The sequence below is a fragment of the Phodopus roborovskii genome, unplaced genomic scaffold (genome assembly GCF_943737965.1).
Source record: "Phodopus roborovskii unplaced genomic scaffold, PHOROB, whole genome shotgun sequence".
Classification (NCBI taxonomy): Eukaryota; Metazoa; Chordata; class Mammalia; order Rodentia; family Cricetidae; genus Phodopus; species Phodopus roborovskii.
Genome location: NW_026126636.1, coordinates 2125549 through 2147537, shown reverse-complemented (window position 1 = coordinate 2147537; position 21989 = coordinate 2125549).

Below are 21989 nucleotides of genomic sequence, written 5' to 3'. Positions count from 1 at the left end.
ATCCAGAAGTTCAAAACCACTGAAGAACTAAACAGAGTATGTGTCCTAGATATTTGCTTTTTTATTTTTAGAGCATATATGTGCTTCATAGGTATCATAAGCATGGAGCAGATGGTTTAATGCATGTGGAGGATGTGCACAGATTATATGCTATAAAACATCTGTTTTCTATAAGGAGCTTGAAACATCCAGTTAGTTCACTCCCTCTGTCTCTGTGTCCATGCTTCCTTCTCTCTTTCGGTCTCTCTACCTCTGTCTCTGTCTGTAGAGGGCAGGGATCCAGTCCCACAATGTACCAAAGAGTGACCTATTTACGAAGCTACTCTGACGTGCCCGCCATTCTTCTAGGGGTTGTGAAGGCCGGGAAGCGAAGAAGTCTATTTTGTCCCAATTCAGAAAAATGAGTGCTGAGAAGGAAGAGAGAGTGGGGCTGGGGAGACAGCTACATTGGTGAAATGCCTGCCCCACACGCTTGAGAAGCATGGCAGTGTGTGCTTGTGATGCCAGAAGCAGCAAAGGGGTGGAGAAAGGCACATACCTTGGGCTTGCCAGCCAACCATCCTGAACTAATTGACAAACTCCAGGCCAAGGGAGAGACCCTATAGCAAAAGAAACAAGCAAACACTGTGAATGGTGCCTGAGGAATGGCGCCTGAAATGTCTTCCACAGGCACCTATGCACACCCTGTTCCCGAATACGAGCAACCAAACGTGTACACGCAACTATATATATACACACACCTCAACTCGAGAGCTGGCTTTCCAAACAGATGAGGAACGGCCCAAGTTTCCAGAATCACTTCTAGGACTCATGACAAAGGCTTTTGAGAGTGAGATGCGAGACTCATGGATGGGATCTCAGAACAAAAGATGTGAGAGGAAAGGGGTAACATGGTCCCCTGGGGCCTAGGTGAGCATCCATGAATTCCTTAGGACTAAGGGGAGGGCATGAAGGATTTAAGTACTGAACAAGTTTGGATACTGAGACGCCCCCCCCCCATAGACACATGTAAGTTAAAAGCTTGGTCTGCAGGACAGTGGTGTTGGGTGGTGGTGAGGGCTGTTTTAGAAGGCGGGCCTAGTTAGTGGGAGGAGGTCGTCAGGTCCTTGGTGGGATGTCCTTGAAGAGGGCCTCTTCTCATTTTTGTTGGCTTCCCGGCCCATGGAGGAATATACTTTGATTTTCGTGATCTCCCACCTCTTACCATACTCATCACATCAGAATCCTAAAGCATCAGGGACAGTCCATTACAGGACCTGTGTTACCAAACCATGCACTTTGTACACCTTATTTTTTGTTTGTTTGTTTGTTTTGACAAGTTAATTATCTTAGGAATAGTAACTTGAAGTTCACTAACACATCTACAAGTGCCCCTTAATATTCAAGACATTAGTGGGCAGTAGGTTTAATGCAAGAACTCAACAACACCAAGAAAGCAAGTTGCTTGCGAATGGCTTTCTAGCCAGTATATTTTGTAATTATGACTCTGATGCTATCTCTTTTGTCTCCCAGATCCATGATTCTAGATTCCATCACATGTCAGCTTTTCCTTAACCTCTGCCTCAAATATCTGCAGCGACTTTTGTTCCCAACCCACTAAGTTCCCACATGCCCCACCACCCTAATAGAAGCATCAAGGTTGATTTGTGCCACTGTGATTTAGCAAACAGGGAATGGCTTGGTCTCATTAGTTATTTTATCACTTAGAAAATTCTTCTGTGATAGTTCCTTTAGGCTGGTTAACTTCAAACATGAAGGAGTTCATTGGATAGGAAACACCTGAGTGTTTCCATTGGCCAAGCTCCCCGTGAGTGGAGGAAACTCCAGCCTCGGGGCTGAGGTCTGGCTGCGTTTCTTTTGATGCCTCCTAATCCATGTTTGTCTTGCCTTTGCTGTTAGGATGATGGGGGCAAACTGAGTCAACCCCAGGTCAGGAGTGTGTATGAGCTTCATAGGGGTGTTTCTAATATAACCAGGGAAGGTAGTGGACGCCCTAGCCCTCACTAATAAAGATCAGATCCCAGCAGGGCCATCAAAACAGCTGGAAAAATGCAATGAGGGTTTGGGCAGATATTTTGATGCAGACAAACTGCTGTGCACCCTGGTAGAAATTATACTTTCATGGGTATTTTTACATCCGAACATTACTCTTTGAGCACCCTCATATTTTATGAAAACTTTTATTAACATTTCAAAATGACCTTCCCCTCATGGTGGGACTGTCAGTCTCAGGAGCTATGACCTATTTAAAACATTTTTATCTTTACAAACACAATAAAGTAAGCTGTCTTCCTCTTAGATTTGTGGGTCTCATTAGAGATAATTTTTAGGAAGGTACTTCCCCAGGGAACATAATGACAGCTTGCAATCTTTGCACACTAAGTTTTCAAACATGAATACTTCCTGGAAAAGGATCGTTTCATCTCCTGGGCTGTGGTTATAACCAGACCCATTTTGTGATGGTGCTGGTGTTGGTAGGGATGGTTAGGGCTCAGTTACCTCAAACAGGTCCAAACACATTTGGAAGGAGTTGGTAGTTTGCACAGGGTAGCCCTGGCTCGAGCATCTGAGGTCTAAGGGATACCTACAGGAAAGCTCACATAGAGGCTAGAGACATATGACATCCTTGCTTTCACTAATGTCTACCCAGTCCTCTAGATTTTATGGAGGTGACTGGCTTACATGGAGGTTCGGGGAATCCATTCTTCAAAAGTGCCACCTCCAGAAGGCCAGTGTTCTATAGCCTTCCCTACTTAAACAGTCTTTGTAAGAAGCCAGCTAATGGCATTGTGAGCATGGCTAAGTCAGGCCTATTTTCTGAGGAATGACTGCATTCAGGACACCTCTAATTTGTCAGAGGCAAATGCAGACCATCTCTCCAGGAGTCTGTGAAAGGGACATCATTTCTGTGGGAGCTTGGCCATGGGTCACTGTGCAGTGTGGCTTGCTTGCTATGCCCCTGTTGCTTCCCCTTCTGGGGACACCGTGATTTATTAGAATGAAGCCAGTTATGTCCACTTCCTGACTATCTTCAGGATGAACAGCCTTTCTTACTTTCTTCTCTAGCTCCCTTTCCCTTTTTCTCCAGAGCTAAAAAAGAAAGGGAAGGGTCAGGTTTACAAATGAAGCTTCACTGAAGATGGTGGCACTGGCTGAGGGAGGCCTGTAGCATTGAGCTAGCAGGCTCTGGGGAAATGGCTGCCCATCTGGTTACTTACTTGTGGCAGAGTGACCATGAGATCAGGGGGTTCTAAATACTAGAGAACTGTCACTGTCTGGAGGTGGGGACGGGAGGACCCCAAATGGGGAACAGGCTCAAAGTCCCTGAAGTATATTTACCTCATCTCTTATTTAATTGCATTTGCGTTGTGTCTGCGTGGCAGCTTGCTCCAAATTCAAGCACTGCCTCCAGGAGGTAAACAAAAGGTCACAGGTTTGTGAAAGCTCTTCCCCTGCTTTATAAAAAAAGTAAATACCTGCTTGGGTCAGGGTCAGGGTCGGGGTCAGGGCAGGTCTGGCCTGCAGAGCTGGAGAAGTGAGTCTCTACTGCATGCTGCAGAGAGGCTCCAGGACCACAGTTATGAGTTGTCACTCACACGCAGTTGGGCTTTCTAGCCATGAGGCTGACTTTTTGAGTCACCTCTGCCCCTGTGAGTGACTCCTTATCCACACTCCAGTTTGTAGCTTCAATAAAGACTCATTGGTTCACCAAGGTGGACTTCGTTGCCATGGTTACTCTATTCCCATCCTAGGGTGAGTAGATGGTGAGATGGTGTGTTGTGTCTCCTTGAAAAAGCTGCCCCTCCCACCCTCCCCCTGCCCTCCAGTGAAGTTCACTTAAGGAAGCTGTGCTCTGGACTGGTGGCTCTGTTGGGTGTGGATGATCTGATTTCAGCCTTATATTCTCGACCTTTGACCTTGAGGCCGCTGACACCACTGACTTTATGTTTGTTGTGGGTCAGATGTGGAATGTCCCCTATAGACTCCTGTGTTTAAACATTTGGTCTGTTTAACAACATTTGGCACTGTTTTGGAAGGTTCCAGAATCTGCAGGAGGTGGTGCATTGTTGGAAGAAGTGGGTCACTGGGGACAGGCCTGACTTATGGTCTGGCCTTGCTTCCTGTCTGCTTCCTGATCCACCAAGATGTGAGAAGATGGGAGGTCGTAGCCGGACACTGCATCCCTGTCCCTACCGGACACTGCATCCCTGTCCCTACCGGACACTGCATCCCTGTCCCTACCGGACACTGCATCCCTGTCCCTACCGGACACTGCATCCCTGTCCCTACCGGACACTGCATCCCTGTCCCTACCGGACACTGCATCCCTGTCCCTACCGCACACTGCATCCCTGTCCCTACCGGACACTGCATCCCTGTCCCTACCGGACACTGCATCCCTGTCCCTATACCTTCCCTGCCATGATGGAGCGAGTCCCCTCAAACTGTGAACTGAGATAAACTCTTCCTTTCTGAAGTTACATTTGTCAATGCCACTTCCCATCATCCCTGGGCATGGAAGACCTTGGCCATTGAAGCAAGTCACAGGAGGACCACAGGCTAGGCAGAAGTGTTCCTGAAGTCTTAACCCCCTGCATCACCTCATCTAGTCTTCAAGCCTGCTTTCCTAACCACCACCCTCCTCTCCAAATGAGGAATTAGGTTTGGGGTGTTTCTGTTCAAGATGGTTCCGTAGCTGGGGACTTTTGCCCATGCTGAGCATTAGGGTCTGGATGCTTCTAACTGAGGCCTTGTGCAAAACAACATGGGGATCTGGAAAGAGAGCTGCAACCCAGTCAGTCTCGTGCTGTGGTCCAAGCTTGCTTCTACCCCCTCTCTCCATTTGGGTGATGGTCATGACATGTTGGCCAGTCTGAGAACAACGTGGCTCATTCCAGCTTCACATCCATATATCACAGAGATGTCAGGGCCACAAATACCTTTGTGTGTGAGTGTGTGTGTGTGTGTGTGTGTGTGTGTATATATGTGGGTGTGGGTGTGGGTATGTTTTACTGGAGATTGTGCCCAGAGTCTTTCATATGCTCGGTAGGTACTCTATGACTAAGCTACATGCATCTCCAGCCCTTTTATTCATTTAAAAATTTGACACAGGATCTTATGAAATTACTCAGGCTGACCTTGAACTCACTCTATAGCTCAGGCATTCCTTGCATAGCTGATCCACCATTTTGAGCCTCCAAAAGAGGTGGGATTGCAAACCAGTGCCAATCATACTCACCTTATAGATACATTTTAAAATATTTTTATTTACATGTATGTGTGTGTATGATTTATGTGCATGTGGGTCCCCTAGAGTTGGAGTTGTAGGGGTTGTATGGAATGGATGTTAGTGCCAAGCCATTGTCCTCTGGAGAAAAAGCAAGCATTCTTAACTGCAGACCTATTTCTCTGGCTCCCTCACAATACGTTTTGAGGACCCACTGTGTGTTTCTTTGTGTTGAGGGATGAAAGCTGGCTGTGTTTGTTTTTTGCATCACTGTGATAAAATAGCTAACATAAATCATTCAAGGGAAGGAAGATCTGTTTGGGCTCAGGCTTTCAGAGGTCTAACAATACTTATTTATTCTAAGTCCAAGGTGAGGCAGAAAATGGTGCTGTTGGCAAAGGTTACTCAGTTCATGGCAGACTAGAAAGGAAGCAGAGAGAGAAGGTGAGGACAGAATAAGATTTCCCATTGAACCAACCTCTGGTGACACACTCCCTTCAGATAGGCTCGAGTTTCCAGTCCCTCCACACAGCGCTGCCTGCTAGAGACCACGCGGGAGCCTTTCATGGGAAATTCACATTCAAACCTAATGCTGGACAAGAAGATGAGTATGTTTCTTATAGATCTTTTTTTCCTGGCTTTACTCATCCTGGATTAGTAATAAATTTGGCTGAACTCTCAGTCTTGTTAGGAATGATTGATCTAGTTAAAAAAAAAAGGGGGGGGGCACTAAGCCCAATTCCTATGTTAAGTTCATTATAATGAATATTAGAAAATAATTCATGCATGCATGAGGACGTGTGTGCCTGCATGCATCCAAGTGTGTGTTTGTGTGTGTGTGCACGCGTGTGTGCCTAGTAGTCTTTTCAAAGAACACGTTGGAGTAAAGAGATTTTGATTTACTCCTATGATCCAGGAGCAGGGATTTTATGTGGTTCTGCAGAAGGGAGCCACAGCTCTCTCTCCTGAGCTGTACCTTCGCTTTTGTCTATCTTATGAATCCCTGTTCAGTTAAATGTCTTTATCCTACACTCTGCTAGGAAAAGCAGCCATCATCCTACACAGGGATGCTGATGTCACAGGGCTGAGGACAAGATCTCAGGCATCCTTGCTGGTATCTGTAAACATGGAGTGGTCGTGATGCCACAGACTGCAATAATCTGCCACTGTCCACATCACAGAGACCAGGGATCCCTTTCCTAGGATGAGAACTGACAAGCTCTCCACAGGAAGGGCTGAAGCATCCTCAGGAAGCCACAGAAGGAGAGACAGACTCTTGCCTTAGTCAACATTCTTATGATGCTTGCAGAGAAGTGCTGTCTAGGAAAGCATTTAGACAACAGTTGTTTTGTTTCAAGATCTATGCATTAAAAATACATCTGAAACCAGGGCACAATGAATCCAAGTAATATCAAATTTCTTGTTGATGCAGAAAGTCCCATGGGATGGCTGGCTCAGCTCCTTACAAAAAGCAAAACAAAACAAAACAAAATAACAAAAACCAAATCTGCAGAACGAGACTTGTTGCATAAACCATATTCCCTCTCTCTCTTTTTCTCTCCTCCCTCTCTCTCTCTCTCCCTTCCTCTCTCTATCTCTTCCTCTCCTTCGCTTCCTCTTATTTCTCCTGAGGAGACAACAAATCTCTGAAGGACTATTTAGTTGCAAATATACAAGAGCCAAAAATAGAAGATGGAACCTCATAAACATTTTGCATATTTTTGTGTAATTTGTTGAAAATAGTACAAAATATGCCCACACTTGGCATTGAGAATACAAATATTAGGAATCCAGTCCCCTGGTACATTATGGTTCTTTAGCATTATGGGTTGGCCTCTTTCAATAGCTAGTGTGTGACTTTGTAGCTTGTTGGAGTGTGAATAGTATCAGTGACTTGTCTGAACAGTATATTAGGGAGATGGCATGTCATCAAGTGACATTAGCTTGTTTGAGGCTCCAAGGGACAAAAGCCTGGAGTGGAGGAAAACAAAACACATTTTAACAGCACAGATGCAATTCACTTTGCTGAGCTATTCCTTAAATTAAAAACCAGGCTGGAGAATCAAAGTCTGCGGCGTGTGGGGGCTTTCCCCTTTCAGGACCTGGGGGTTAAGTGGCCAGTCTAACAGGCCTTTTTCTGGTTTGAAGGAAAGGGATGCCGCCCCTCTCCCTCTGGGGCTTCAGCGAGCCTCGCTGATTTCATGGCTGTTGGTAAATCTGTCTTCAGTCTCCAGTGACAGGTGAGCCGCTGTCCCCCCAGCCCCACCTCCCACGAAGGGGCTCCCGCTGTACACCTGCCACCCACCTCACAGGTGAGCCGTTCGTTCCGCTTCCAAACGATGACTGGTAAGAAAAACAAAATGTCTTTCTTGGTTATAAATTTAACTCTCCTATGATTAGTTTGAGCAATTAGGACACCCCTGGGGTTCAGCCTGTGCCGAGGCGCACACTGGAAGTCTGATTAGCTCAGGTCTCCGGTTGCTTGTTCCTGGTAGCAAACGCCTGGCACATAGCGTATTGATTTTCATTTAGATATCTTAATGTTTCCAGACAATCCCGGCAGATGTGGGCTGAACTCAGATCTCCGGGAGCGCTGGGGCTGCAATCTGCAAACATTTTTCTTGCCACTTTGTTTCATTTTTCCTCAACTTAACTGATTTGGAATCCGGAGATATAAATGAAAAATGCCGAGTCGGTCCATCAATCACCGCATACACAAACATCGCCACTGCCCTTTCCTAACATCCTATTACCACGGGGTAGTTGGCTAGTCAAACAGGAATAAAAATTACACCGCAAACATCATAAGTTAGGCTTGATTTGTTGAGCAAGTGGCCTGACAATTCGGTAAGAGTTATACACCTCAGCTTCGTTGAAAATCAGGCTTGTTATGGCTCTGGTATGTCTATAAAGATTGTTCATTTCATATAAAACAGCTACCTGTACTGAACGCCCTGAAAGGAAGAATGATGCCGGCTATAAATACAGAGGGAAATCTATTTGTCTGCCCCTTCATGCTGTTAGCCAGTCACATGCGAGGCCCTTTGGTGATTCTCGGCAGCAGAGGGAGTTCTCTGCGGCCACCTTCCCCTCTGCCAGGCTGGCCCGGATAGAAGCGCATCATCTCTCTTTGTCATATGAGATAAAGCATTGAAGTGTGACCATTGCCACCGCCTTGCTCCCTGCCCACCAGGGGGACGCTAATGATACTGAAAAACTAGACGGCATTGCCTTTAAAGCGAAGGCGAGGCAGAGGCTGTCTGTCGGCCGGCTGGGCCGGATAGCAGTTAACGTCAGCAAAGATAAATAGAAATTATTACAATGGGTTTGGAAGAGATTTTTTTTTTTATAGGGCAGGGTTGTGTTCGTTTAAAGATACATTATTGGACTGTTCTATCTGATTTCAAGCTGCTGGGTAATTAAAATGATTAACATGCCTTACTCATAGAGTTCAATTCATTAAAGTTTTAAGCACCCTTTGTGCTCAGAAGGGGAGGCTAGAACATCCATGTTGACTCATGCCGGGCGGGAGTCACTCATGCAGCCCTCTGTTTATTTTCTCTGATCTTTGCAGCCATAGCCTCTGTTTCTGAGCCATGGGGTGTGTTGTGTAGAATGTACAGGCCTTAAGTACCCATCCAGGAGGCTCCCTTTTTCAGAGAAGAGGAGGGAAACCCAGAAAAACCTGTGGAGGAAGCTACCAGGGTGGTTCTCACAGGAAACAACCTATACCAGCTGCTGGTTCCTGGGCCCTTGGCAGGTGGTGACTGGGGCTCAGTAACTGACTGGAAAGTGTGTCCCCAACCTGCAGATTGCCAATATGCCGCAATATGCCATAAAATGTGTTTCTCATTGTTTCATTGTTACAGTGATATTGGTGCACTAAAAGTGTGTTGTTTCATGTGCTATATGTTTTTAAATGTTTTGCATATGTTTCAGTGTATTTTATGTGCATGTGTGGGGGGGTATGTACACTCACATGTGGGTGTATAGAAGGCACGCATCTTCTTGTCACTCTCCACCTGATTTCCTGAGACAGGGTCTCTCACCGAACATGGAGCTCACATATTGGCTAGACTAGCTGGCTCGAGAGCGCCTGGGGTGGGGGTGGGGGCTGTCCCCCTGCCTCTCTCTACTGGGATGGTGAGTGTGTGCCACTCCTGTGTGCGTACATGGGTGCTAGGACCTGAGCTCAGGTCCTCACATCACACAGTAGACACTTAGGGACTGATCCATCTCTCCAGCAAATTCCAGTCAGAGTTGGTCACTCCCTCATGTAAACCCAGCACTTGAGAGCTTGAGGCAGGAGGGTTGCCATGAGTACAAGGTCGCAAACCTTGTCTCAAATAAACAAGCTAGCAAACAAACAAAGAAACTTACACCCACAAAATAAACAAAAAGCTAACAACAACACCAACACAAGCCAGGAAGAGACAGGTCAGCCCATAAATGGGACATTTTATTTTAATTACTAAAGTCTAATTTTATTTGTACATTCATAAAGTACATGGCACTGTATTATGCCAGGGCATTTTATTTTTTTTAATTTTGAAAAGATTTATTCATTTTATTCTTATGTGTATTTGTTTTATTTATGCATGCCTGCTTGTATGTGTCTATACCTGCGCACGCTTGACACTCATAGACAGTGGTTCCGAACCTTCTAGCGCTGCAGTCCTTTACTGCAGTCCCTCATGTTGTGGTGACCTCCAACCATAACATTATTTCATTGCTACTTCATAAGAATAATTTCGCTAGTGTTGTTGGTTGTAATGTAAATATCTGATAGGATATATGATATGTGACCCCAAATGGGTCATGACCCACAGAGGCCAGAAGAGGGCATCAGATCTCCCTTGGAACCGACTTTGGGATGGTTGTGAGTGCTGGGAACCGAACCTGGGTCCTCTGGAAGATCAGCCAGTGCTCACTGAGCCATCTCTGCCCTTCCACACTAGGGCATTTTCAACATCTATATATTGTACCCTGAGGACTGTCCTCCTGTGAACTCTGACCTCCATTTTCTCCTCACCTCTATAGATCCCCTGCTTAGCCTAGACAGTTTCAGTGTTAATTCTGTATCATGTACACACACAATTTCATGTATTTATACAAGAATCTAGAACACACAAATCACAGAAAATATGACATTTGTATTTCTGGGACAGGTTTGGTGTACTTGCTATTATTTTCCTCTAGTCACATCAATTTTCCTGCAAATGACATAACTTTGTGCCTTTCTTATGCCTAGAGAAAATTCCACTGTGCATACACACCACGTTTTCTTGACGCAGTCCTCCGCTGATAGACACCAGTTGGTTCCACACTCAGCTACTGTGAATGTACACTGGTGTGGGGCCCCTCTGGGATGTGCTGCGGGTACACCTGGGTTACTCGGCAGATCTAGTATTACTTTATTTGAGGCACTCCGGTGGCTGGACTGTTTTTACATTCCACCCAACAGTCTATAACGCTTTCGTTCTGTTGGTATCCTCAGCTGCATTTGTCGCCATTTATTGGCTTAAGGACTGCCACCATTCTGAGTGCCATGATGGAATTAAGAGGGACTCTCAATGCTAGTGAGAGCAAAGGGTTCTTTTGTTTTGTTTTGTTTTTGACATGTTTATTTGTCATTTATGTTTCATTTCCTGGGAATGGCCTTTTCATTTCTGTAGGCAGTATTCCGATTGTTTGATTCCTTACTTAGATTTTGGAGTTTTTTGTTCATTCTAGATATTAGGGCCCCCTCGGATGTCTGGGTGTTAATGCTACGTAAAATTCCAGCCGGCATAGATTCTTTTCCCATTCTGTGGATGTTTTCACACAGTCAAATGCTTTATCTTTTGGTAGAAATTTCTACCAGTTTCCTGAAATCTCTTTGTCAGTTCCTGGCATTATTTCCGGTGACCAGAATTCATGTTGCACATGTATCTTGAAGTGCTTCCTCTATCTCTTCCTCTAACCATTTCAGAGTTTCAAGTTTAGTGTTAAGATGTGATCCACATAAATGGGACATGTTGAATATTTTTTTAAGTGTGTGTACAGCTGTGTGGGTTTGTACATGAGTGTACTTCACAAGATATGCAGAAGAGGGCATCAAAACCCTTGGAGCTGGAGTTGGAAGAAGTTGATGAGCTGCACTACGGTGCTGGGAACATGACTCAAATCCTTATAAGGGCAGAGTGTGTTTTAAAGCATGCAGCCACCTCTCCAGTCCTCAACAGGACATTTTTGAGAGCATACCTGTAATGGCAGAATTAAAGTATAATAGCAAGCGCTATCTTGCTTCCCACTCTTCAGGGAGGAAACATGTTAATCGTCGTGTGTCTCTTATGGAAACATATCCATCAATACCAGTGACTTGCAAGGCTGTTTGGATACACACTTATTTTGGAAATTAAAAGTATGGCTTAGAATAGTTCAATTTTTCTCAGATACTGGGAGGGGGGGCTGGGGAAGGAGTCATCAGTATCACCATCCAGCTGTGTAGCCCTGGGTTCAGTGTTCTTATTTGAAGGATATAAGAATATTCATCTTTCTTATATGATTATAAGGGTTATAGAGTTGTAATCTAATGATTAGTGAAATGCTTGGCCTGGAACAGACACTTGGTGCTAGTATTTTTGGCATCTGTTATGATATCATGTTATGACACATGTGTTACTGTGCTATGATACATGTAATGCATGTGTTACTCTGTTACATGTGTTACTATGTTATGATATGTGTGTTACTATGCTGGACATATCTGAGTATTGCAGAGAACCGAGACCAGTAGGAGTATGCTAAGGAGAGCCAGTCATTTAAGATCCCAGGATTGGGGGTTCCGAAGGTCAGGTTTTATTTTAATTAGCTTGTTGAATATGGATTCTTCTGGAAAACATGAGAGAGGAGACACACACACACTCACTCACACACACACACACACACACACACACAGAGAGAGAGAGAGAGAGAGAGAGAGCCTCATAACTGGGATTACAAAGTGGTTTCAGGCTAGTGTCCCTGTGTAGCAAAGAACCTGGCCCACAGATGAGCATCACTGATTAAAAAGCTGTTATCTTGGTGCTGTGTTTCTGACTCCCCAATTGCTGGTCTACTTTCCTGGGAATGGGAGGAACTTAAGGCCACAGCTGGTTTTCACCACAACCTATCTGTCCATTCACTTTTGCCTACATGACAACCCAAAGTACATACCTTGTCCAGCTTTGTGGGAAAATACCACACTATTCATTGTGCTCTATTGTTGTTGTTATCATTATTATTATTACCATTATTTTCAGGCAGGTTGCTAGAGTACCTGCCTATTCCAGGCAGGTCAAGGGCAACGTTTGTCTTCCTGGTGTAACAATGGCCTTCTCTGTCTGCAAACAATGAAAGTCTCCATGTGACTGACACATATGACCACTCTAGGTGGCTGGCTTCAGGTGGGCTTCTTGCCTCTCACTGCCCTCAAATATGAGTAGTGACCATAAGAGTAGCAGGTGTCTGGATGGCCTGCCTTAGAAACAGAGACTGTGTATCAAGCTGGAAGTCTACAGAGCAGGGTCAGCTTTCACAGTGGGGCCACACCCTCCTTTAAGGGGCCTTAGATTCCATCCTGTAGCTTCTATATCGCATCCCTTCACTCTCTGGTCCTTTTAAGTTGCTGGGTTTGGAATTCCTGCTGTACACAGTAGGTACTTAGTAAGTACCTACCAGGTGAGTGGAGACATGATTGGTGACTGAATACAAGAAAGGCACAGCTTGACTGCTGGTGTCCCCTTGTGCTCCGTAGTCAAGTTAGCACTAACCAGCAGAACTGTGGGACATAGCGTCCTAGTCCAAGCCACACACCTGACACCAGGGACACAGAGATGCAACACAGGGGCGTGGTATCTACCTTCATGTTCTGGGTGAAAACCCAATGCACAAGGGAACCCGAGGCAGGATAGAAAGACAGGGAAACTTAAGGGGGCATGAGGAGGGACAGGAGGCCCTCATTCTGGATTCAGGTTGTAGTCCCTAGCCAGCAGAGAGTAAACCATGCCAACACAATTAACACCTCTGTCTGTGAGAGTTGTCGGTATGGAGACAACATTGCTCTTACTCAGAGAAGTTTCAAATAAGACTTGTAAAGTAGTAATGGACCATGCTTAAGGCCTAAGTGTGTGTGGTGGAGTAAGAATGGCCTTCATAGGCTCATATGTTTGAGTGGTGTGCCCCCGTTAGTGGAACTGTTTGTGAAGGGTTAAGAAGGTAGCCTTGTTGGAGGGAGTGTGGCTATGTTGGAGTGGGTGTGGCCCTACCCTGGGCTGTGTAGCATCCTTTCTCTGAGGGCCTCTCTATTAACCCCCATACTCAATCTGTATTAAAAATAAATCACTTTAATGTCAACTTGGCTTCTAACTGGTTCACAATGAATTCTCTCCCGTCTGCAGTGAAGTCAGCAATCCAGGCTTAACCCGAGAGGGGGACTTGGCTGCTGTAGACAGTGTCACAGAACAGGGTCACCAGCCTCCACCCAACTGCCCGACAATTCCTATGAAGAATGGAAAAGAACGACTTTGCAGCAATATTTCCCTTGGCTACCCATACCCACCCCTCCCCCTTCTCCACCTGATCTGGGCCTCACGAACCTGCTATGTGTGAACTGTGTCAAGAGGTGCTGGTCATCTGGCTCCTGTCATCTTCCGACAAAGGGGAACCATGGCGATAGACTGGAGGTTAGACAGAGGCTGAGTGAGAATCTTCAGTCCTCTGGGTTTCTCGATAGTGGTCTTGGGCCACCTCCTCTTTTGTCTAAAGGCGTTGCATGACTTTTCCTGGGGAGATGCAAGGTAACATCTGCTCGCCCCAAATAGGGCACCTACAGGATAAAGAAAGGACTCCATCCAAGCTCAGCTTGGTGAGCTAATGGGTTCAGAGGGCTACATACAGGAACATGGCCGACTCAAAGGCACGTGTACCGCAGAAAAGTCTCTTCTCTCTAACTTTCCCTTTTGCTTTCTATCTCTCCTACCTCCCTTTCTCCCTTCTCTTATTTTCTCCCATCTGCTCTATTTTCCTCTCTCACTGTCTCTCTTTCTCCTCCTCCCTCTTTCTCTTTCCACATCCATTATGTTCTCCAGAACCTCGCAAATCTACTTGCAGCTAGGGTGGGGATGGGGATGAGTGGCGGGCTGCATCTCCCTAGGGCCTGGACACCCTCCCTCCCCTTTTGATAGGGAGTGTTACCAGTACGGTTACCATACACGCAGCTATCATTGCATGGTTTGACTATTTTATGGCCATGGCCACAGGCCAGGTAGTCTGACGGTATAAGCAATCTGGCTTTATGATGGTGATGGTTAGGATGGTCACCTCATTCCCAGAAAAAAATGACTCTACTCCAATAGTGATGATGCTGCTCCCCAGGACACAGAATTTTGTCCTTCCAGACCTCTAGGTCAGTAAGAGCAGCATGACCTGATTCCAGCAAGATAAATTGGCTTCTGTGATTATAGAAAATGACCCGAGGAGACACAGTTCACAATTTTAACAGTGGTAATTTGGTGTAGTGGAAAGATGGTGATGTTTTCTCTGCTGGTTAGTGTTATGTCAACTAAATGCAAGCTAGAGTCATCAGGGAACCTCAGTTGAGAAAAATATCTCCATAAGATGTGGTTGTTGGGAATTTTCTTAATTAGTGATTGATGGGGGAGGGCCCAGCCCATTGTGGGTGGTGCCATCACTAGACTGGTAGTCCTGGTTCTATAAGAAAGCAGGCTGAGCAAGCCATGAGGAGCAAGCCAGTAAGTAGCTCCTCTCCATGGCCTCGGAACCAGCTCCTGCCTCCAGCTCTTGCCTGCCCTGTGTGAGTTCCTGTCCTGACTTCCCTCAGTGATGGATAGTTACCCAGAAGTGCAAGCCAAATAAACCCTTTCATTCCCAAGTTGCTACGGTCGTGGTGTTTTATTGCAGCAGAGTAAGCCTGAGTAGGACATTTCCCCCCCCCCCCACTTGGTTCTGTTCATCTTCATCTTCTAAGTTCTTTCTATGTGCATTGGCAGCTTTTATGTAAAATAAAAGGTTTGTTTGTTTTAATGGAAAGCCATTCTGCACTCTTTCAAGTTCATTCCTAGGACAACCTAGCAGAATTTTATTTTTTCCTGTTTTATGTGTTTGGTGTTCTCCTTGCATGTATGCACACCGTGTGTGTGTGTGTGTGTGTGTGTGTGTGTGTGTGTGTGTGTGTGTTTGTACTGTAAGAGCATACAGAGGCCAGAAGAAGGTTTAGGAGCCCCTATCCCCTAGAACTAGAGTTACAGATGGTTGTGAGCTGACATGTGGGTGCTGGGAGCAGAACCCAGGTCCTCTGTAAGAGCTTAATTGCTGAGCCATCTCTTCATCCCCCAGATAAAAGATTTTTACCAAACTACAGATACTTAATTTTGATTTTTTTTTAAAAAATTCTACTTTTTATGAAACTGGAGTTGACATGAACTTTTGTACCTCAGATAACTACACCTGAATATATGAAGCAATTTTGCATGTTGTTATCGTAAAACTGAAATCACAGTCAAGATTTAAAAACTACACGGTATTTGACAAATCAAGAAAATATAAATATGGATGTAGAGACGTTGAACATATAATTCATCTTTGTTACTTTGAAATTAATCTTGATTTGCTTGACAAGTGTACACAACTTAAGAGGAATACACAATCAGTTTCATTATCTTGAATGGCCATAGAGGACACGGGCGAAACTTCCACCATAGTGACCTTTTTGTGTGTGTGGAGATAGCGTCTATTATCAGTATTTTGCCAGCTAAACTAAATGAGGGAAAGAGGGCTTTGGTTGGAATGTGGAATGCAGGCTTGTTTGGACTGTGCTTCCTTAGGGTCCACGGTAGTGGAAGTTGGCACAGAGAGTAGTGTCTGGGGCAGTGGCACACACCTGTAACCCAGGCAGTCAGAAGGTGAGATCCGAAGTTCAAGCTCTCTGTAGTGACTTCAGGGCAAGTCAGAGCCACAGAGTGAGACCTTGTGTCACTGTGTCTCACAAAGGGACAAAAGCACCCAAATGTGTTCCTTAATAATGTTTCTGGAACTAAATGTCTGAGCAGGAGCAGCCTACAGGAAGAAGGGTTACTTTTGACTCATGGTTTCCTGGCAGGGAAGGTCCGGCTGGGACTCCATCATGGTGACAGAAACTGGAAAAGGGACCCTTGCATCTTGGTGTACCAGGAAGCAAAAGACCCCACACAAAACATGTTTTGTGTAACCCTCCAGCCCCTCCCTAAGATAAGTAGGGCCAGCTTCCTCGTAGTCCAAAAGATCCACCACTTCTGAGAGCAGCAGACACCAGCTGGGGATGAAGTGTTCTAACACAAGTGAGGCCCTAAGGTGGCTTCAGAGGTTCCTGGCTTAGAGGTCAGCACCTGAGAAGGGGTGAAACTGGCCCGCCCAGAAGCAGACTGGAGTTAGGAACATGGGGCGAGACCACTAGCTGACATTTCTGTGAGTCCCTTCCCTAGGTCACAGGCTCAGCTGAGTTTGGATTGCTGGACTCTGTTTCTAGGAGAGAGCTGAAGGCGGATCTACTAGCTACTTTTCTGGCTGCTCTGACAAAATACCTGACAGAGGCGAGTTAAAAAGAAGGAAGCGTTTTGGCTCACAGTTTGAGGGTGTACAGTCCGTTACCACAGGGATAGGGAGTGGGTGGGTGGGGGGTAGAAGGTGTGTGTGTGTGTGTGTGTGTGTGTGTGTGTGTAAGAACAATATAAAAAGCAGAATAAAATATAATTCTTAAATTACATCCAGTGTTGGGACTGAAGCAATGGCTCAGCAGCTAGGGACACTGGCTGTTCTTGCAGAGGACCTGGGTTTGATTCCCAGCACCCACATGGCAGCTCACAGCTAGTGAGGAGCCCAGTCCCACAGTTCCAGGGGGATCTGATGTTCAGGCCTCTGTGGGGACCAGGCGCACATAGGGCACACAGGCATGCACACAGGCAAAACACTCATACACATGAAAGAAAGTTAAAAAAAAATCTAAAAAATTTTAAAACACATCCAGTGACATTCAGGAAGACCTTACATTCAACGAACAAGAGTCGTCTAGGGAGAAGGATCGCTTACAGGAGGCATCTCAGCAATTAAAACCATGATCCTGAAAATCAAAGGTCTGCAGAGAAGAGAGATGATAAGAGAGGAGCTAAGAGAAACAGAGCATCAGTCCCCAGGAGGGGCAATCTCTGTTATAAGCACAGAAAATGGTGCTGGGAGATGAGAACAAGGAACCCTCCCCATAGGACAAGAGCTTGGGGAGTTTTTAGAACGGTAATGAAAAATGACAAAGGCTTCACAAGGGTTTGTCACTGAGTAATCCCAAGGGCGCAGGACTGGGTGCAGCTTTGTGGGGAGGGTGTGTGAATGTCATTAGCATCAGAAATGAAGAAGGAAAACACTGCCTCAAAGAAAGGAGCATTCTGCTGGTGTCTAAAGTTAATACACAACACAGGCTCTAACATGATGCTCTATACATGTTGGGGAGAAAAGAAGGGGGTGATTTGCAATCCCACGGTTTGAGGTTTGATCGTCTCTTAAAAGCCAAGGTTGCTATGAGGCTAGGGATTTTCAAACTCTATCTGCTAAGCACTCTGAGGGAAAAAAAAAAATCATCTAAGATTTACATATAAAGTCTCCGCATTTAATCTCATCATTTGAGTCTGGACACACACTCCATTGTGACAAAGAACAATTTTTAGCATTTCCCCAAGTGTTGTTCTGACCCCGTTGAGCTGTGCCTATGGCATGTACGCTATTTTCTTTCCCAACTTTCCATACAAGTGGAATCCCACAAGGCATAGTCACACATTGTTTTCCTTTGGCTTTTGAGATTCATCCGTAATTTTAGTGTATGGAGGGTTCGTTTATTTTATTTTGCTGTATAGTATTCTGAGTGTGTAGCACTGTGTGTTTCTCTGTTCACTAGAGGAGAGATACCGGCGTCCTTTCCAGCTTCAGGGTGTAGTAAGATATTCATCCCCTCATGTCCGCACCCAAACGAGCGTGGTCACTGCTAAAGGCGTGGGCGGGTGGATATCTCACTACAATAGGGTATTGTGAATAAAGTTGTTCTCACCATTTGTTGTGTACTAATCTTTCTGTAAATGAATGTTTCGTTTGCATTCATAGCTGACATGGCTGTATTACATGTTAAGAGAATGCTTATGAGAACCATTACACTGTTTCTCAAAGTGTCTTCATTTTGGAAGAACCACCAGCAATCTATGAGTCCTTACATCCTTACATTGTTTTTAACTTTTTGGCAGGACTTGGCATTTTTTAAGGTTTTGTTTTATTTTTGGATTCCTTTTTTTTTTTCCAAAAGGAGCATGGAGATCCTAATTCATTCATTAATTTTTGAAAACTTTCTTTTTTGTTCGTTTGTTTTTTGAGACAGGGTTTCTCTGTGGCTTTGGAGGCTGTCCTGGAACTTGCTCTGTAGCCCAGGCTGGTCTTGAACTCACAGAGATATGCCTGCCTCTGCCTTCCTTCCTAGTGCCGGGATTAAAGGTGTGCGCCACCGCCGCCGCCAGGCTAATGTTTAAAAACATTTTATTGATTCTCTGTGGATTCCATATTATGCATCCTGATGCCCTTCACCTCCCTATCCCCTTGCATCTGCCCTGTCCTTTTAACCTCTTCTCCCCCCCCCCCAAAAAAAACAAAACAAAATTTAAAAGAACAACAACGAAAAATCAACCATCCAAATAAACAAATGAAATCTCATCATGGAAGCTGTGCTACAGTCAGTGAGTCCCACAGTACACTCCTCCGTCCATACATCTTACTTGTAAGTGCTCATTGCAGTGAGCCTGAGTCTGAGGCCTCTGGCTTGTGCTATACCCTTGATTCTGGGCCATCACTGGGGCTCCTCTTAGATGTCCTGTTGTTGCTCTGTGTCATGGAGATCCTGCAGATTTGGATCTGTAGGTTCCTCCCCTTCACATGCTCTGGCAGGTCATAGATGAGGTGGGTGTTGGGGTAGGTCAACTCATGGCCCTGATTCTGGGCCTGGGTGGTAGCTGGGTTGGTCAGCCCGCCAGCTTTCCCTCATTGTTGGGAACCAGCAGTCTGCTGACCCCGGCACCCTGATGATGGGCAGGATGCTCGTGGCCATGTCTTCTCTAAGTCATGATTTTACCTGGCTGCCAGGGGTCTCAGTTATGCATGAATAAGTTTCCCTTTTAAAGCAAGGGAGCCAAGCCCACCTCCCTCTTGCTCCTTCTCTCTCTCTCTCTCTCTTGCTCTCTCTTGTTTTTGCTCTTTCTCTTGCTCTCTCTCTTTCTCTCTCCCCTGCTTTTGGTTGGCCACCAGCTACTCCCCTTTCTCTCCCCTCTATCAATAAACTCCACATGGGCGCTGAGTCTCGTGTTTGTGTTTCATAGGTAACAGCTGCAGCAAAAGAACAACACTCATTGCACTGCCAGGGTAAGCTCTCTAGCACTGCCCCAGCTAGCTCCCCCCACTGCAAGCAGATACTCAACTCCCCCCCTGCAGCTGACAGACACTCCCCCCTGCAGCTGACAGACACTCCCCCTGCAGCTGACAGACACTCCCCCTGCAGCTGACAGACACTCCCCCACTGCAGCTGACAGACACTCCCCACTGCAGTTGACACTCCCCACTGCAGCTGACAGACACTCCCCCTGCAGCTGACAGACACTCCCCCTGCAGCTGACAGACACTCCCCCACTGCAGCAGACACTCAACTCCCCCTGCAGCTGACAGACACTCCCCCCTGCAGCTGACAGACACTCCCCCCTGCAGCTGACAGACACTCCCCACTGCAGCTGACAGACACTCTCCCACTGCAGCAGACACTCCCCCACTGCAGCAGACACTCCCCACTGCAGCTGACAGACACTCCCCCCTGCAGCTGACAGACACTCCCCCACTGCAGCTGACAGACACTCCCCCACTGCAGCTGACAGACATTCCCCACTGCAGCTGACAGACACTCCCCCACTGCAGCTGACACACTCCCCACTGCAGCTGACAGACACTCCCCCCTGCAGCTGACAGACACTCCCCCCTGCAGCTGACAGACACTCCCCACTGCAGCTGACACTCCCCCCCTGCAGCTGACAGACACTCCCCCACTGCAGCTGACAGACACTCCCCCCTGCAGCTGACAGACACTCCCCCACTGCAGCTGACACACTCCCCACTGCAGCTGACAGACACTCCCCACTGCAGCAGACAGACACTCCCCACTGCAGCTGACACTCCCCACTGCAGCTGACAGACACTCCCCACTGCAGCTGACAGACACTCCCCACTGCAGCTGACAGACACTCCCCCACTGCAGCTGACAGACACTCCCCACTGCAGCTGACAGACACTCCCCACTGCAGCTGACAGACACTCCCCACTGCAGCTGACAGACACTCCCCCACTGCAGCTGACAGACACTCCCCACTGCAGCTGACAGACACTCCCCACTGCAGCTGACAGACACTCCCCACTGCAGCTGACAGACACTCCCCACTGCAGCTGACAGACACTCCCCCACTGCAGCTGACAGAACTCCCCACTGCAGCTGACAGACACTCCCCACTGCAGCTGACAGACACTCCCTCACTGCAGCTGCCTAGGTGAGGTGTAGCAACTGCTCACCTGTGTGCTGGTGATGGTGAGGAGGAGGACCAGCTCTCTCAGCCTTGTGACCCTGGAACCAGCTTTTGTGGCCTGCAGTAGGTGGCCAGGGGCCAGGGGTGAGGGGACACTGGGTGTGAGGCCTGCTCTCCCTAGTGCTATGGTTGGTGGGACCAGGGCCAGTTTTCCCTAGTGCTGCAGGCAGTGAGGGGCTCAGCCAACTCTCTGCAGCCCTATTCTCATTGCTTTTGGTGGGAACAGGAGCCATGGACATCAATACAGACCATGGCTACAATAGGATCACAGACTCAGACATGGCCCCTGGTAGCAGCCCAGGCCCGAGGACACCATGGCCCCAGGTGGCAATGCAGATCATTCTGATCAGCATGGATCCACAGCAGTATGACCCTGGAATACCAACCTGACTCCAGGTGGTGACCCAGATCCTAGACATCCTCAAAGTCTTGGATGGCAACAGGAGCATCGGACATCAATGCAAGTTTTGGCATGTCAGGGTCATGGACCTGGACATAGATCTGGCCATGGCTTGGGATCCTACAATGCACTTGTCACTCAGGTTTGTATGGCCCTGGAAGTGGCATAGTCCTTGGACACCAACATGGCCAGAGTGGCATAGCCCTGCGTGGTAGAACAGGCCACCCAGATCTATATAGATCTATATAGGCTCAGCAGCTTGACCCTCAAAGATCAATGTGGCCTCTTGGTCCAGCCAATGGGCCTCTGCACGGCCTTCCATGGCAACAGGAGTCACTGACATCAACACAGAGCCTGGCCGAAGCAGAGCCATGAGTCCAGACATAGCCCTTGGTAGCATTCTGGGCCCAGATGTCACCATAGTCCTGGGTGGCAGTGCAGTCCTTCCAGATTGGCATGGCCCCTGTGGGGTCACATTCTTTGGACACTGTCATGGTCATAGGTGGTGACCCAGGCCACAGCATCTGCAGGAACCTCAGAGGTAACAGGACCCCGAGACATCAGCTCAACCCCCTACAGCTGTGTCAGGACCTCAGTCCACCACGTGACCGTAAGTAGCAGCCCATGCCCAGACATCACCATGGACCTCGGTGGCAAGCAGCCCATCCACGTCAGCCCGTTCCCCACTTTTTTAAAA